Genomic DNA, 17281 nt, shown 5'->3' on the forward strand with positions numbered 1-17281 from the left:
ATTATCTGCTTCTCCTGCCATGGGCATAAATTTTGGTACATTATGATGGAATAAAATTTGTTTTTCTGTCCTTTGCATGCTCATTTGTCATTGGTTTGTACTTCTGCCTGATTCTGAAGTAGGTTTTCCAATAATTGAATCTAGTTATAGGCATGTGTGGACATTGGTGTGTGAAACAGCTGGGTATTATCCTGTTGTTGAAACCAATCCCTAGCAGAGAGGGAATCATCCAATGTATATGAGTGTAGTTCTAGGAATTTGTGCTTGAGAGGTTAATCAAGCCAACAATCATGCCATAGCAACAAGTACCTCCATCACCTATTTTACAGACTGGGTTGTCTTTGTAGTCTAGTAGAAGTTTGAAATGGCATTTCCACCAATAAGATCCTTCCATTTTAAATCCAGCGAGAGATTAACAGTAGTATGTTTCCCAGATAAGATTTACCCAAGGAAGAGGTTGCTTGTTCAGAAACTTTTGAATGTTCTTCATTAGTAGTGGCTTGTTGTGAATTACAACATCAAAAATGCCTAGGCCTCCTTGATCTTTTGTTCTACAAACCTTGTCCCAGGCAATCAGAGCAGGCCCAACAATCAGTTGCCCATATTTTCTCCACAAAAATGTTCTTCAATATTTATTAATCCGTGTGGTGACTGAAGCAGGCGTGCCAGTGTGCTCATAAAGAATATTGGCAGGGCAGAGAAGACTGATTTTATCAAGAGAAGTCTTCCATCATATGAAAGCATAGTAGAGCATCCTGACAGTCTCCTTTTAATTTTCTGACAACTAGGGATGAAATCCTCAATTTTCAGTCTGTTGGCACTTAAAGGGAGTCCCAAATAAGTGAATGGGAAATTTCCTTTTTTGCATCCCAGGATGCTGAGTAACTGATTGAATAATGTTTCTTCCACATTGATGGGGATCATGATCGATTTGTGAAAATTTATCTTCGGCGCAGTATGAGCAGCAAAGTGCTTTAGCAAATTATCCACTTGTTGCCGTTGTCTAGGGCAAGCAGGCACGATCAGAATTGTGTCATCTGCATACTGAATCACAGGGAAGTCTTGAATTTGAAGGGAGAGGGTGTTGAAAGATACCAGCCACCATTGCTTTATTCATGATTGTTTGGAGGAAATCAGCAACAAGGACAAAGATTAGTGGGGAAAGTGGAACTCCTTATCTTGAAAGCAATATCACTTCAATGCAAATGTTATGAAACAATTGAAACACAATTCTGATATGATTGCTTGTTTGAGTGACTTGTTATTTAGAATTAGCAATGATGTTAGAGGTGTAGGAAAACATGCCTCTATGGTTCAAACTCAACTAGAATAAGTTGCTAAATATCAAAGAGAGTTGCTTGATGAAATGAATAGTAATATAAATGACTTTGCTATTAGAGTAGCCACTAGAGGAGGGAAAATGACTCAGGAACCACTTTATCCCGAGGGACACCCAAAGAGAATTGAACAAGATTCTTAAAGAATTAACACTGATGCACCTAGCCCTTCTAAAAAGAAAAAGAAAAAGAAAAATGATAGGACTTTGCATGCCTCTAGTGAATCTGAAGTAGAAAAACCTCCTGATGCTACTAATGATGTTTCTATTTCTGATGCTGAAACTCAATCTGATAATGAACACTCACCTTCTGATAATGAAAAAGATAATGATGAGGTTCATGAAGACACTCAAACAAATAATAAAGAACCAAACAATGATGTTGAAATAGAACCAGTTGTTGATCTTGATAACCCACAACCCAAGAATAAGAGATATGATAAAAGAGACTTTGTTGCTAGTGAGCATGGGAAGGAAAGAAAACCATGGGTTCAAAAACCTATGCCCTTTCCACCTAAGTCAACTAAAAAGAAAGATGATGAAGAATTTGAACGCTTTGTTGAAATGCTTAGGCCAGTCTTTTTGCGTACTCACTTGACTGATATCTTAAACATGCCTCCTTATGCAAAGTACATGAAAGACATCATCACCAACAAGAGAAAAATACTGGAAGCTGAAATCTCCACCATGCTTGCTAATTATACTTTTAAGGGTGGAGTACCAAAAAAACTTGGAGATCCGGGAATACCAACTATACCTTGCTCCATAAAAACAAACTATGTGAAAACTACTTTATGTGATTTAGGAGCTGGTGTTTGAAGGAAATATGCCCTAGAGGCAATAATAAAGTTATTATTTTATTTCCTTATATCATGATAAATGTTTATTATTCATGCTAGAATTGTATTAACCGGAAACTTGATACATGTGTGAATACATAGACAAAACAAAGTGTCCCTAGTATGCCTCTACTAGACTAGCTCGTTAATCAAAGATGGTTAAGTTTCCTGGCCATGGACATATGTTGTCATTTGATGAACGGGATCACATCATTAGAGAATGATGTGATGGACAAGACCCATCCGTTAGCTTAGCATTATGATCGTTGAGTTTTATTGCTATTGTTTTCTTCATGACTTATACATGTTCCTCTAACTATGAGATTATGTAACTCCCGAATACCGGTGGAACACCTTGTGTGCTATCAAACGTCACAACGTAACTGGGTGATTATAAAGATGCTCTACAGGTGTATTCGATGGTGTTTGTTGAGTTGGCATAGATCGAGATTAGGATTTGTCACTCCGTGTATCGGAGAGGTATCTTTGGGCCCTCTCGGTAATGCACATCACTATGAGCCTTGCAAGCAATGTGACTAATGAGTTAGTCACGGGATGACGCATTACGAAACAAGTAAAGAGACTTGCCAGTGACGAGATTGATCTAGGTATGATGATACCGATGATTGAATCTCGGGCAAGTAACATACCGATGACAAAGGGAACAACGTATGTTGTTATGCGGTTTGACCGATAAAGATCTTCGTAGAATATGTAGGAGCCAATATGAGCATCCAGCTTCCTCTATTGGTTATTGACTGGAGATGTGCCTTGGTCATGTCTACATAGTTCTCGAACCCGTAGGGTCCGCATGCTTAACGTTCGATGACGATTTGTATTATGAGTTATGTGATTTGATGACCGAAGTTTGTTCTGAGTCCCGGATGAGATCACGGACATGACGAGGAGTCTCGAAATGGTCGAGAGGTAAAGATTCATATATTGGAAGGCTATATTTGGACATCGGAAAGGTTCTGAGTGATTCGGGTATATTTCGGAGAACCGGGGAGTTACGAGAATTCATCGGGGGAAGTATTGCGCCTTATTGGGCTTTAGTGGAAAGGAGAGAAGGGCCACAAGGGGAGGCAACGTGCCCCCATGGGCTGGTCCGAATTGAACTAGGAGGGGGCGCCCCCCCCCCTCTTTCCTTCTCCCTCTCCCTCTCCTTCCTTCTTCTCCTACGTGGACTAGGAAAGGTTGAAACCTACTCCTACTAGGAGTAGGAGTCCCCCCTTTGGGCACGCCCCTTGAGGCCAGCCATCCTCCTCCTCCTCCCCTCCTTCATATACGGGGGAGGGGGCACCCCATAGACACACAAGTTGATCTTTAGCCGTGTGCGGTGCCCCCTCCATAGTTTTCCATCTCGGTCATATTTGTCGTAGTGCTTAGGCAAAGCCCTGCGTCGGTAACTTCATCATCACCATCAACACGCCGTCGTGCTAACGGAACGCACCCTCGGCCTCAGCTGGATCAAGAGTACGAGGGACGTCATCGAGCTGAACGTGTGCAGATCGCGTAGGTGTCATGCGTTCGGTACTTGATCGGTTGGATCACGAAGATGTTCGACTACATCCACCACGTTACTTAACGCTTCTGCTTTCGGTCTACGAGGGTACGTAGACACACTCTCCCCTCTCGTTGCTATGCATCTCCTAGATAGACCTTGCGTGATCGTAGGATTTTTTTTGAAATACTGTGTTCCCCGACAGTGGCATCAGAGCCAGGTCTATGCGTAGATGTTATATGCACGAGTAGAACACAAAGAGTTGTGGGCGATAATAGTCATACTGCTTAACAGCATGTCATACTTTGATTCGGCGGTATTGTTGATTAATCAACCCAGACCGACATTACATGACCGTGTTCATGAGACTGGTTCTGCCGCCGTGCTTCGCACACAGGTGGCTAGTGGGTGTTTGTTTCTCCAACTTTAGTTGAATCGAGTGTGACTACGCCCGGTCCTTGTTGAAGGTTAAAACAACACACTTGATGAAAAACCGTTGTGGTTTTTATGCGTAGGTAAGAACGGTTCTTGCTAAGCCTGTAGAAGCCACGTAAAACTTGCAACAACAAAGAAGAGGATGTCTAACTTGTTTTTGCAGGGAATGTTGTGATGTGATATGGTCAAGACGTGATGAGATAGAAATTGTTGCATGCATGTTTTGTTAAAGTTATCGGCAACTGGCAGGAGCCTTATGGTTGTCTCTTTATTGCATAAGATGCAAGCGCTATATAATTGCTTTACTTTATTTCTATGTGATAGCAATAGTTGGCGAGATGACCATGTACCGACACATTGATAGAGATCAAGATGATGGGGATCATGGTGTCATGCCGGTGACGATGGAGATCATGGCGGTACTTTGGAGATGGAGATCAAAGGCACACGATGATGATGGACATATCATGTCACATACTTTGATTGCATGTGATGTTTATCTTTTATGCATCTTATTTTGCTTAGTACAGTGGTAGCATTATAAGATGATGTCTCACTAAATTTCAAGGTATAAGTGTTCTCCCTGAGTATGCACCATTGTGACAGTTCTTCGTGTTGAGACACCACGTGATGATCGGGTGTGATAAGCTCTACGTTCACATACAACGGGTGCAAGCCAGTTTGCACATGCAGAATACTCGGGTTAAACTTGACGAGCCTAGCATATGCAGATATGGCCTCGGAACACTGAGACCGAAAGGTCGAATGTGAATCATATAGTAGATATGATCAACATAGTGATGTTCACCATTGAAAGCCACTCCATCTCACGTGATGATCGGACATGGTTTAGTTGATATGGATCACGTGATCATTTAGATGACTAGAGTGATGTCTATCTAAGTGGGAGTTCTTAAGTAATATGTTTAATTGAACTTAAATTTGTCATGAACTTAGTCCTGATAGTATTTGCATATCTATTTTGTAGATCAATTCTTGCGTATAGCTTCCCCGTTTTATTTATGATATGTTCCTAGAGAAAACTATGTTGAAAGATGTTAGTAGAAATGATGCGGACTAGCTCCGTGATTTTAGGATTATCCTCATTGCTACACAGAAGAATTATGTCCTTGATGCACCGCTAGGTGATAGACCTATTGCAGGAGCAGATGCAGACGTTATGAACGTTTGGCAAGCTCGGTATGATGACTACTTGATAGTTTAGTGCCCCATGCTTTACGGCTTAGAACCAGGACTTCAAAAACGTTTTGAACGCCATGGAGCATATAAGATGTTCCAAGAGCTAAAATTGATATTTCAGACTCATGCCCGAGTCGAGAGGTATGAGACCTCTGACAAGTACTTTGCCTACAAGATGGAGGAGAATAGCTCAACCAGTGAGCATGTGCTCAGAATGTCTAAGTACTATTGCTTGAATCAAGTGGGAGTTAATCTTCCAGATAAGATAGTGATTGGAAGAGTTCTCTAGTCACTATTGCCTAGTTAGTGGAACTTCGTGGTGAACTATAATATGCAAGGGATGACGAAAATGATTCCGAGCTCTTCATGATGCTGAAATCAACGAAGGTAGAAATCAAGAAAAGCATCAAATGTTGATGGTCGACAAGAGCACTAGTTTAAAGGGCAAGGGAAAGAAAGGGCACTTCAAGAAGAATGGCTAGCAAGTTGTCACTCCCATGAAGAAGCCCAAAGCTAGACCCAAGCCTGAAACTGAGTGCTTCTGCTGCAAAGGAAATGGTCACTAGAAGCGGAACTTCCCCAAATACTTGGCGGATAAGAAGGATGGCAAAGTGAAAGGTATATTTGATATACATGTTATTGATGTGTACTTTACTGGTGTTCATAGTAACCCCGGAGTATTTGATACCGGTTCAGTTGCTTAGAGTAGTAACTCGAAACAGGAGTTGCAAAATGAATAGAGACTAGTTAAGGGCGTGGTGACGATGTGTGTTGGAAATGATTCCAAGGTTGATAAGATCACCATCGCACACTCCTTTTACCCTCGGGATTAGTGTTGAACCAGAAATAAATGTTATTTGGTGTTTTGCGTTGAGCATGAATATGATTGGATCATGTTTATTGCAATACAGTTTTTCATTTAAGTCGAAGAATACTTGCTATTCTATTTACATGAATAAAACCTTCTGTGGTCATACACCCAAGGTGAATGGTTTATTGAATCTCGATCGTAGTGATACACATATTCATGATATTGATGCCAAAAGATGCAAAGTTGATAATAATAGTGCAAAATACTAGTGGCACTGCCGTTTAGGTCATATTGGTGTAAAGCGCATGAAGAAACTCCATGCTGATGGGCTTTTGGAATCACTTGATTATGAATCACTTGATTCTTGTGAACCATGCCTCATGGGCAAGATGACTAAGACTCCGTTCTCCGGAACAATGGAGTGAGCAACAGACTTATTGGAAATAATACATACTGATGTATGCAATTCAATGAGTGTTGAGGCTCATGATGGGTATCGTTATTTTCTAATCTTCGCAGATGATTTGAGAAGATATGAGTATATCTACTTAATGAAACACAAGTCTGAAACGTTTGAAAAGTTCAAAGAATTTCAGAGTGAAGTGCAGAATCATCGTAACAAGAAAATAAAGTTTCTATGATCTGATCGCGGAGACAAAATATTTGAGTTATGAGTTTGGCCTTCAGTTGAAACAATGTCGAATAGTTTCGCAACTCACGCCACCTGGAACACCATAGCGTAATGGTGTGTGCGAACATCATAACCATACTTTATTAGATATGGTGCGATCTATGATGTCTCTTACCGATTTATCACTATCATTTTGGGTTATGCATTAGAGACAACTGCATTCACGTTAAATAGGGCACCATCTAAATCTGTTGAGACGACACCGTATGAACTATGGTTTGGCAAGAAACGAAAGCTATCGTTTCTTAAAGTTTGGGGTTGCGATGCTTATTTGGAAAAAAATTTCAGCCTGATAAGCTCAAACCCAAATCGGAGAAGTGTGTCTTCATAGGATACCCAAAAGAAACTATTGGGTACACCTTCTATCACAGATCCGAAGGCAAGATCTTTGTTGCTAAGAGTGGATCCTTTCTAGAGAAGGAGTTTCTCTCAAAAGAAGTGAGTGGGAGGAAAGTTGAAATTGATGAGGTAATTGTACCTTCTCCCTAATTGGAAAGTAGTTCATCACAGAAACCAGTTCCAGTGATGCCTACACCAATTAGTGAGGAAGTTCATGATGATGATCATGAAACTTCAGATCAAGTTACTACCGAACCTCGTAGGTCAACTAGAGTATGTTCCGCACTAGAGTGGTACGGTAATGCTATTCTGGAAGTCATGTTACTAGACCATGACGAACCTACGAACTATGAGGAAGCGATGATGAGCCTAGATTCCGTGAAATGGCTTAAGGCCATGAAATCTGAGATGGGATCCATGTATGAGAAAAAAGTATGGACTTTGATTGACTTGCCCGATGATCGGTGAGCCATTCATAATAAATGTATCTTCAAGAGGAAGACGGACGCTGATAGTAGTGTTACTATCTACAAATCTCGAATTGTTGCAAAAAGGCTTTTCAACAAGTTCAAGGTGTTGACTACGATGAGATTTTCTCACTCGTATCGATGCTTAAAAGTCTATCTGAATCATGTTAGCAGTTGCCGCATTTTATGAAATCTGGCAAATGGATATCAAAATTGCATTCATTAATGGATTGTTTAAAGAAAAGTTGTATATGATGCAACCAGAAGGTTTTGTTAATCCTAAAGGTGCTAACAAAGTGTGCAAGCTCCAACGATCCATCTATGGACTGGTGCAAGCATCTCGGAGTTGGAATATATGCTCTGATGAGTTGATCAAAGCATATAGTTTTATACAGACTTTTGGAGAAGCCTGTATTTACAAGAAAGTGAGTGGCAGCTCTGTAGCATTTCTAATATCATATGTGGATGACATATTGTTGATCAGAAATGATACCGAATTTCTGGATAGCGTAAAAGGATACTTGAATAAGAATTTTTCAATGAAAGACCTTGGTGAAGCTACTTACATATTGGGCATCAAGATCTATAGAGATAGACCAAGACGCTTTATAAATTTTTCAATAAGTACATACCTTGAAAAGTTTTTGAAGTAGTTCAAAATGGAATAGTCAAAGAAGGAGTTCTTTCCTGTGTTGCAAGGAGTGAAGTTGAGTAAAGACTCAAAACCCTACCACGGCAAAAAAATAGAAAGAGAATGAAAAGTCATTCCATATGCCTCAGTCATAGGTTCTATAAGTACGTTATGCTGTGTACCAGGCCTATTGTATACCTTAGCATGATTTTGGCAAGGGAGTACAATAGTGATCTAGGAGTAGATCACTGGACAGCGGTCAAAATTATCCATAGAGGACTAAGGAAATATTTCTTGGTTATGGAGGTGATGAAAGAGTTCGTCGTAAAGAGTTACGTCGATGCAAGCTTTTGACACCGATCTAGATGACTCTAAGTCTCGATCTAGATACATATTGAAAGTGGGAGCAATTAGCTAGAGTAGCTCCGTGTAGAGTATTCTAGACATAGAAATTTGCAAAATACATATAGATCTGAATGTTGTAGACCCGTAGACTAAACTTCTCTCACAAGCAAAACATGATCACTCTTTGGGTGTTAATCACATAGCGATGTGAACTAGATTATTGACTGTAGTAAACCCTTGGGTATTAGTCACATGAAGATGTAAACTAATCACATAAAGATGTGAACTATTGGTGTGAAATCACATAGCGATGTGAACTAGATTATTGACTCTAGTGCAAGTGGGAGACTGAAGGAAATATGCCCTAGAGGCAATAATAAATTTATTATATTATTTCATTATATCATGATAAATGTTTATTATTCATGCTAGAATTGTATTAACTGGAAACTTGATACATGTGTGAATACATAAACAAAACAAAGTGTCCCTAGTATGCCTCTACTAGACTAGCTCGTTAATCAAAGATGGTTAAGTTTCCTGACCATAGACATGTGTTGTCATTTGATGAATGAGTTCACATCATTAGAGAATGATGTGATGGATAAGACCCATCTGTTAGCTTAGCATTATGATTGTTGAGTTTTATTGCTATTGCTTTCTTCATGACTTATACATGTTCCTTTGACTATGAGATTATGTAACTCCCGAATATCGGAGGAACACCTTGTGTGCTATCAAACGTCACAATGTAACTGGGTGATTATAAAGATGCTCTACAGGTGTCTCCGATGGTGTTTGTTGAGTTGGCATAGATCGAGAATATGATTTGTCACTCCGTGTATCTGAGAGGTATCTCTAGGCCCTCTCGGTAATGCACATCACTATGAGCCTTGCAAGCAATGTGACTAATGAGTTAGTCATGGGATGATGCATTAAGGAACGAGTAAAGAGACTTGCCGGTGACGAGATTGAACTAGGTATGCTGATACCGACGATCGAATCTTGGGCAAGTAACATACCGATGACAAAGGGAACAACGTATGTTATTATGCGGTTTGACCGATAAAGATCTTCGTAGAATATGTAGGAGCAAATATAAGCATCCAGGTTCCGCTATTGGTTATTTACCGGAGATGTGTCTCGGTAATGTCTACATAGTTCTCGAACCCGTAGGGTCCACACGCTTAACGTTCGATGACAATTTGTATTATGAGTTATGTGATTTGATGACCGAAGTTTGTTCGGAGTCCCGGATGAGATCATGGACATGACGAGGAGTCTTGAAATGGTCGAGAGGTAAAGATTCATATATTGGAAGGCTATATTTGGACATCGGAAAGGTTCTGAGTGATTCGGGTATATTTCGGAGAACCGGGGAGTTACGGGAATTCACCGGGGGAAGTATTGGGCCTTATTGGGCTTTAGTGGAAACGAGAGAAGGACCACAAGGGGAGGCAGCGTGCCCCCCATGGGCTGGTCCGAATTGTACTAGGAGGGGGCGGTGCCCCCCTCTTTCCTTCTCCCTCTCCCTCTCCCTCTCCTTCCTTCCTTCTTCTCCTACTTGGACTAGGAAAGGGGAAACCTACTCCTACTAGGAGTAGGAATCCCCCCTTTGGGCGCGCCCCTGGAGGCCGGCCCTCCTCCTCCTCCCTCCTTTATATACAGGGGAGGGGGCACCCCATAGATACACAAGTTGATCTTTAGCCGTGTGCGGTGCCCCCCTCCACAGTTTTCCACCTCGGTCATATTGTCGTAGTGCTTAGGCGAAGCCCTGTGTCGGTAAGTTCATCATCACCGCCAACACGCCATCATGCTAACGAAACTCACCCTCGGCTTCAGCTAGATCAAGAGTACGAGGGACATCACCGAGTTGACCATGTGCAGATCGCGGAGGTGTCGTGCGTTCGGTACTTGATCGGTTGGATCATGAAGACGTTCGACTACATCAACCGCGTTACTTAACGCTTCCGCTTTCGGTATACGAGGGTACGTAGACACACTCTCCCCTATCGTTGCTATGCATCTCCTAGAAAGATCTTGCGTGATCGTAGGAATTTTTTTGAAATACTACGTTCCCCAACAGTGTTAGTGTTATGCCTTTCTCTTTATATAAAAGACTTTACTTGAATAAACTCGCATCTACTGAAATATCTTTGCAATTGGCTGATAAATCAACTGCGGTACCTATCGGTATTTGTGAGGATGTGTCCGTTGTTGTTGCTAATGTTACTATCCTATCTGACTTTGTTATACTTGAGATGCCCGAGGACGACAACATGCCGATTATCCTTGGTAGACCCTTTTTGAATACTATAGGGGCTGTTATTGATTGCAATAAATGCATGGTCACTTTTCATATCAATGGTAATGAGCATACGATGCACTTTCCGAAGAAATAATTCCAAGTGAACGGTATTAATGTTATTGAAAAATCTCGGACAATGACTATTGGAAGTTTTCATCTACCTCTACCTACTATCAAAAAGAAATATGAAATACTTATTGTTGGGGACATTCATATCCCCGTTGAGGTAACCTAGTGATTTACGAAAGTTGTTCGGTTTCATGCCAATCGGAAGTGGTTGTTAATAAGACTTGATCAACCTTATTAATGCATCATTTTTTAGAAGTATGAAGTTGATGAATTTAGTAAGCACTACCTTCTATACCTACCTTTTGTTTTCTGTTTTTATTAGTTAAATAAAATAAAATGCCATGTTCTGCCTGTTTTCTGAATTTCCCGTGGAATAAAAAATGACCCAAAAATAAAAGTTCTCAGAATGCTCTGAAAATTTAATACGATTTTTTCTTAATATTTAAGAATTTTTTATGCAAATAACATCAGAGGGGGTGCACCAGGTGAGCACAACCCACCTGGGCGCGCCAGCACCCCCAGGCGCGCCTTGGTTTGTTGTGGTCCCCATGTGGGCCCCCCTCACTTATCCCTTCATCCCATATCACCTCCTACCTCCAGAAAAAAAAAATCACCACCTCTCTCTCTCTCTCTCTCTCTCGTGTTCTTGCTCTCAAACCCGCGGATTTCGATCTCTTTGCTCGAAGCTCCGTTTCTGAAACTGTTTCGGGGAATTGTTGCTTGGTATGTGACTCCTCCATTGATCCAATTAGTTTTTTTGCTTTAGTGGTTTATATTTTGAATAATTAGTTATTCTTGGTGCTGCTGTAGATGAGCTTGTGTGTTGAATTCTTAGAGTTCTAAGTAGTTTGAATGCTTGATATGGCCTCTATGCATCCCTATGAGTAGTTGCCTTCAATCTTATGAAGTTTTGTTAATAAAATTTGTGACCCAAAATTTTTCAGAAAATTGTACGCAGATATGATGAACCTCTTTGGAAGGAGTTCTTCGAGGAGGAGGTCCTCGGAGGCATCTCCCAATGGCAGTTCGGCTGGTCGGCCTTACGTTGAACCAAGTGAAAGTTCTATACGAGATGCCGCCACCAAATCATGTTTATGGCCATGCAATGATTATATGGTGCGCGTGGGCATTAAGAAAGAATTTGAGCAATATGTTCACAATGCCAATCTCGGTCCCTATATTTCAGATAAGTGCAACCAACACCTCAACCTCACTGAATCATTTACTAAAGAATTTAAATTCCATCCTCGTGAGTCTAGGGTGTCATTTAAACTGTATGAAAATCCATTTACCATATCTCTAGAGAGATTTGCTCACCACTGCAAAATTCCATTTCAGGGCTCGCTAGATGAACTACCAAGATCTGAGTTTGAGATATTCTTGACTAGTATTTGCTATGGTGACACTAGGGGAGTGACGCAAGGTAGAATAAAGAGCATTCGTTTTCCCTCAATTCAATACTTTGCACTTTTTAATGGGAAATGCATTGTAGGCAAACAAGATTGTAGTACACTCTGTGCTCTAGACTTGAGCCTCATACGCACCGCTCTCACCGGTGACCAAAGTTATAACCTTGGAGCGGTTGTTGCACACAGGTTGCAACACAACGCTGGTAGTGGATATTTTTATGCTGGAATTATGCCACACGTTTAGCAAGAGAGCTAGGTGTTTCACCTTGGCCTTATGACCCCATCTTACCCATGCAGTACTTGGACTTTGACGATATGAAACGTCATAAGATCCTTAGTGGTGAACCTCATGATTTCACTTATAACCTGTTGTTTAATAAAAGGTCCGTTGTGGACACATATTTGCCTGCACCTGCTCTCTTTGATGTTCATAGCAAGGGAGGATATTATGTTCTAGAGAGCGAGGCCCGAGCACATAATGCAATGGTTGTGGCTACACAGCGGGCTGAGGCATCTGCACCTAGAGCCTCCGTGAGCTATCACTCCGACATTATGCAGGCTACTGATGGTGATTACCAAGTTAGGCCAAAAACCTAAGCTTGGGGGAGTACGTATTCCCACCAATATTACATTCATGTTCACACATTTTATTCCAGTTGTCGGTGTCCACACTCTTTCATTGTATTATCCATGTTAGATTTATTTTCTCGCCTTCTTCTTGTGTGTTTGAAAAACTTTGAGAAAATCCACAAATATTTCCTGCTTCTTATTGGTTTTTCTTCCTATTTTAATTTTTTGTAGTACTAAAAAGAAAACCCAAAAAGATTTCCTTGTTCTTCTTTTGCTTGTTGGGAGCTTTCCCATGTAAATAGTTTTTCTCGTTTTTGTTTTTCCCTTTTACTTGCTTGTTCAAGAAAAACCGAATACTCCAAAATATTTCAGTGTGTTTCTCTGAATGACCTTTCTTTTTATTGAGTCATACCGAGGAGAAGACCACGATGAAAATGTTGAGTGGCTCTCATATGCATTATTGTTGATCTAACAAAGAGCCCATATTACTTCGTCTTCTCTTTTTGAATAAAATGTTTGCAGATTCCAGCTTAGTCCATGACACTCTTGCACTATTATTATTTTCAAAAGTGAAAGGCAATAATGATGATATTTGGTGAACTGGCTGTGGCAGAGAGAAATGGGTATGAACTCTTCTGTTTTTATAAATATGTTTAACCTAGTATCCATGATTCAGCCTATTATGATCAAACATTTTTGCAATGACAATTAGAGATTATAGTTTATCATGCCATGCTTAAGTAGCTAGGAGTGGATAATGATTTATGTTGGATGTCAACATTGCGTTAAAATGATTGTGATGTAGTACGATGATATGGTATCCTCCTCTGAATGTTCGAGTAGCTTGACTTGGCACATGTTCATGCATGTAATTGAATCAAAACCAACATAGCCTCTATAATTTTTATGTTCATGGTGTTCATTGATACGTCTCCAACGTATCTATAATTTTTGATTGTTCCATGCTGTTATAATATCAATCTTGGATGTTTTATAATCATTTTATATCATTTTTGGTACTAACGTATTGACATAGTGCCAAGTGCCAGTTGCTATTTTTTGCATGTTTTTTACATCACAGAAAATCAATACCAAACGGAATCCAAATGCAGAGAAACTTAACGGAGATTTTTTTGGACCAGAAGACACCTAATGGGCCAAGGCAGCGCCTAGGGGGTGCTCCGAGGCAAGCACAACCCACCAGGGTGCGCCAGGAGGCCCAGGCGCGCCCTGGTGGGTTGTGCCCACCTCAGGTGCCCCCGGACCGCCTCTTTGCTCTATAAATACCCCAATATTCCAGAAACCCCAGGGGAGTCGACGAAAATCAATTCCAGCCGCCGCGGAGTCCAAAACCACTAGATCCAATCTAGACACCATGGGTTCACCACTTCCATTGGTGCCTCTCCGACCATGCGTGAGTAGTTCTTTGTAGATCTTCGGGTCCGTAGTTAGTAGCTAGATGGCTTCCTCTCTCTTGTTTGATTCTCAATACAATGGTCTCTTGGAGAGCCATATGATGTAACTCTTTTTGCCGTGTGTTTGTTGGGATCAGATGAACTTTGAGTTTATGATCAGATCTATCTTTTTATATCCATGAAAGTTATTTGTGTTTCTTTGATCTCTTATATGCATGATTGCTTATAGCCACGTATTTCTTCTCCGATATTTGGGTTTTGTTTGGCCAACTTGATCTATTTATCTTGCAAAGGTGCTTTGTAGTGGGTTTGATCTTACGGTGCTTAATCCCAGTGACAGAAAGGGAACCGACACATATGTATCGTTGCTACTAAGGATAAAATGATGGGGTCTATCTCTACATAGATAGATCTTGTCTACATCATGTCATTGTTCTTATTGCATTACTCCGTTTCCCCATGAACTTAATACACTAGATGCATGCTGGATAGCGGTCGATGTGTGGAGTAATAGTAGTAGATGCAGGCAGGAGTTGGTCTACTAATCTTGGACGTGATGCCTATATAATGATCATTGCCTGGATATCGTCATGATTATTTGATGTTCTATCAATTGGCCAACAGTAATTTGTTTACCCACCATTTGCTACTTTTCTCGAGAGAAGCCACTAGTGAAACCTACGGCCCCCGGGTCTCTTTCTCATATTATTTTCCTTCACATCTATTTTATTTGCCTTTTATTTTTAGATTTATTTAACCCAAAAATACAAAAATACCTTGCCACATTTTATTATTATTTATTTTATTTGGCATTCGATCTATCAATATTTAGAACTTTCTCCCGTCTATTTGCCAATTTCTGGCGCCGCTACCCGAAAGGGATTGACAACCCCTTTTACACACCGGGTTGCGAGTATTTGTTATTTCTGTGCAGGTGCTGTTTACGTTGCGTTGCTTGGTTCTCCTACTGGTTCGATAACCTTGGTTTCATATCTGAAGGAAATACCTACCGCCGTTGTGCTGCATCATCCCTTCCACTTTGGGGAAATACCAACGTAGCTTCAAGCGACATCAAAAGGAATTTCTGGCACCGTTACCGGGGAGGATCTTCAACATATACCAGGTTCCTAATCACAAATCTTATCTCCTTGCAATTTACATTATTTGCCATTTGTCTCTCGTTTTCCTCTCTCCCACTCCACAAAAATTTGCCATTTTATTCGCCCCTCTTTTTCATTCGCCGTTTTCTCGTCAGATCTATCCTTTGCTTGCAACCATGAGTGATTTCGGTATGGCACCAACAGATGATGGTCTAACTCCTAAGATTGGAGGTACGTGCAGTCTGGATGCCAAAACTTTTATCTTTGGGCAAGGAAACGCTATGGGAAAGGAACGTATCCAAGAATTTTTCAATTGTGTGGGAAATCTAAGTCTCGATGATGCTCCTATACTTAGGACTACGAGATCTTATTGTTGGGGAACGTAGTAATTTCAAAAAATTTCCTACGCACATGCAAGATCATGGTGATGCATAGCAACGAGAGGGGAGAGTGCGATCTACGTACCCTTGTAGACCGACAGCGGAAGCGTTAGCACAACGCGGTTGATGTAGTCGTACGTCTTCACGGCCCGACCGATCAAGCACCAAAACTATGGCACCTCCGAGTTTTAGCACACGTTCAGCTCGATGACGATCCCCGGACTCTGATCCAGCAAAGTGTTGGGGAAGAGTTCCGTTAGCACAACGGCGTGGTGACGATCTTGATGTTCTACCGTCGCAGGGCTTCGCCTAAACACGGCTAAGAATATGATCACGTGGATCAACTTGTGTCTCCATGGGGTGCCCCCTACCCCCGTATATAAAGGAGTGGAGGAGGGGAGGGCCGGCCCTCTCTATGGCGCGCCCTAGGGGAGTCCTACTCCCACCGGGAGTAGGATTCCCCCTTTCCTAGTCCAACTAGGAGTCCTTCCATGTAGTAGGAGTAGGAGACAAGGAAGGGGAAGAGGGAAGAGAAGGAAGGAGGGGGCGCAGCCCCTCCCCCTAGTCCAATTCGGACTAGGCCTTGGGGGCCGCACGGCCTGCCTCTCCCTCTCCCCTAAAGCCCAATAAGGCCGAGGGAGTCCTGGATTAGGGGGTGTTCGGGTAGCCGGACTATACCTTCAGCCGGACTCCTGGACTATGAAGATACAAGATTGAAGACTCCGTCCCGTGTCCGGATGGGACTTTCCTTGGCGTGGAAGGCAAGCTTGGCGATGTGGATATTCAAGATCTCCTACCATTGTAACCGACTTTATGTAACCCTAACCCTATCCGGTGTCTATATAAACCGGAGGGTTGTAGTCCGTAGGCAATCAACTCCATATACAACAATCATACCATAGGCTAGCTTCTAGGGTTTAGCCTCCTTGATCTCGTGGTAGATCTACTCTTGTACTACCCATATCATCAATATTAATCAAGCAGGACGTAGGGTTTAGCTCCATCAAGAGGGTCCAAACCTGGGTAAAACATCGTGTTCCCTACCTCCTGTTACCATCCGGCCTAGACGCACAGTTCGGGACCCACTACCCGAGATCCGCCGGTTTTGACACCGACATTGGTGCCGTCTTTAAAGACGGCGCCGTTGCTAAGGGAGCCTTAGCTGTCGGCCAAACCCTCCAGCTAGGTGGTTTCCTCGTGACCGCCTGTTCGGCTGTTGCACCGACGGTGACCTCTCGGGTCATCAAAAGCAACCTACACGTCAGCTCGGAGCTCGTCGAGCAGCTAGATCCAATGGATCTCTCTTCCGTAAACGAGCTCTTGGATCACATCACCGCCCTGGGGGTCGCTACGGATTACGACCAGGTTGGGCTTAAACCCGATCTAAGAGAAATTAATTCTCCCCAAGTCACCACCACGTTGCCGTGGTAGA

This window comes from Triticum aestivum, chromosome 2A (genome assembly GCF_018294505.1).
Source record: "Triticum aestivum cultivar Chinese Spring chromosome 2A, IWGSC CS RefSeq v2.1, whole genome shotgun sequence".
Lineage (NCBI taxonomy): Eukaryota > Viridiplantae > Streptophyta > Magnoliopsida > Poales > Poaceae > Triticum > Triticum aestivum.